At 32.5% G+C, this 1,776-nt stretch overlaps 1 protein-coding gene across 3 annotated transcripts in view; it reads left to right on the top strand.

Moving 5' to 3' along the window:
• The window catches only part of LOC102753737 (sperm-associated antigen 6), a 64,679-nt gene that overhangs the window by 46,165 nt on the left and 16,738 nt on the right, over positions 1–1,776 (top strand). The window lies entirely within an intron of this gene.

The following is a 1,776-nucleotide window of genomic DNA, read 5'->3' as shown; positions in this document are numbered from 1 at the left end:
AAAAAAAAAAAGCTGACCAAATTTAATGGACATTTATTTACGAGTTCAGGAAAGGTCTTAGTAAACAGATTTAATCTAAAAGTTACTTAAGTAGAATTCTGGCTCATATTATTCATTGGATTTCAAATCTATAGTAGTTATTTTGTTGTCAGATCTATTATACTTAGTGAAAAGGCCATTTTAAAGGATTCTAAATTAAGTTTTTTAGCAAAGTAAAATAAAAGATTTTAAAATCTAAGGATTCAAATTTGTCACAGTGGAATCTGGCTTTGCCTGTACACTAATCTGTGGCATCTATTGTTTGGTTAAATACCTCTGTATTTGGTGAGTAAATGCTAGCAGAGATCGTTTAGTTGGATTGGAACAGATAATTAAGGTAAATTTGTTCTAGTCATTTTATTGACCTGAAAAATGACAGCCCCCGTGCTGTGCTCATTTATTGAACCATCTCAGGGAAAAGATCAAGGCCCAATGATTTCTTCTAATGTTTGAGAGACACTGGAGACTAATCCTGCTCTGGATTCATAACACTTGCTCTTTTGATCAATGCTGCAGGGCGTGCCCCAGTTGTCAGCCTGCCTGTCAGAAGAACCGGAGGATCACATTAAGGCTGCCACGGCCTGGGCCTTGGCACAGATCGGGAGACACACTCCGGAGCATGCACGGGCCGTCGCAGTCACAAACATTCTGCCAGTGCTGCTTTCCTTGTACATGTCGGCAGAAAGCTCTGAGGATCTTCAGTAAAAGCAGACACCAGAGGCAAATTTAACCCTGAGCAGAACTCCTTGCAACTGTTGACTGGTGAAATTAACTAAGAAATACGTGAGTATCATACAGGAGGTTCATGTACTGATTACAGAGCTAAGGATGCTTTTAGCCTGGTATATCTATTCCATCCAGATTGCTCAGAGTAAATAGTCTGCAGTTTATAAACTGAATTGCACTGAAGAATGAAAGACATATAAACTAGCTCTCCTGGGCTAACTTGGCCCTTCCCTTTCCCTTCCTCTCTGAAATCAATATAAAAATATCAATATAAATCAATATAAAATATATATTATTTTAAAATTTGATTCCAAAAGAATTTAAGGTGTTTTCAAATAATGTAACTGGGCAAGGGGTGTTCCTGAAGCCATGATCCACTTCCCCTAACTCCAAGTCTACCTGTTTTTTAAAATTATATGTCTTAAATTTGTTCCTTAAAAGAAAAATGTTCACAGTATTCAGTAAATTAAACATTTTAAAATATATATTTTAAAAAACCAAGCTTTCTGAAAAAATATTACTAGCTACTAAAATGATTCACAAAACATGACTATAAAGTAGGTTGGGTTGTTTAATAGTTATAGAATTTCAAAGAAAGAAAATACTACTTCATTTGGAAAAAGTTATTTTTTGAAAACAACTTTTAGAATTGAGCTGGATTTTAAAAAGTACACAGAAAAGACAATAATTCAAAGTAAAATCAAGAAGTGTTAAATTATATTTAATTTTTAATTAAAATAACAAATTAACAAATAGTGGACAAAAATAGGCTTAGCTTACAATTATAATACAAATAAATATAGTAATTAATTAATAATACAAGAATAAACTTTCACATACTCACAACTGTAAATCTACTTTTGCCCACCCCGTATTCTTTATATACTACCAAGTTTATATAACTTGGCTTTAAATAAATGATAATGATACTCTGATGTATAAATATTACTGGAGTAAAATATAATTTTTATTGTGTTTTATTTTAACAAAGGTGGCTTTAGAAAATATTTA

This window comes from Myotis davidii, unplaced genomic scaffold, assembly GCF_000327345.1.
Source record: "Myotis davidii unplaced genomic scaffold, ASM32734v1 scaffold749, whole genome shotgun sequence".
In the NCBI taxonomy this organism is placed as follows: domain Eukaryota; kingdom Metazoa; phylum Chordata; class Mammalia; order Chiroptera; family Vespertilionidae; genus Myotis; species Myotis davidii.
This window is presented reverse-complemented; position numbering and strand designations above follow the sequence as displayed.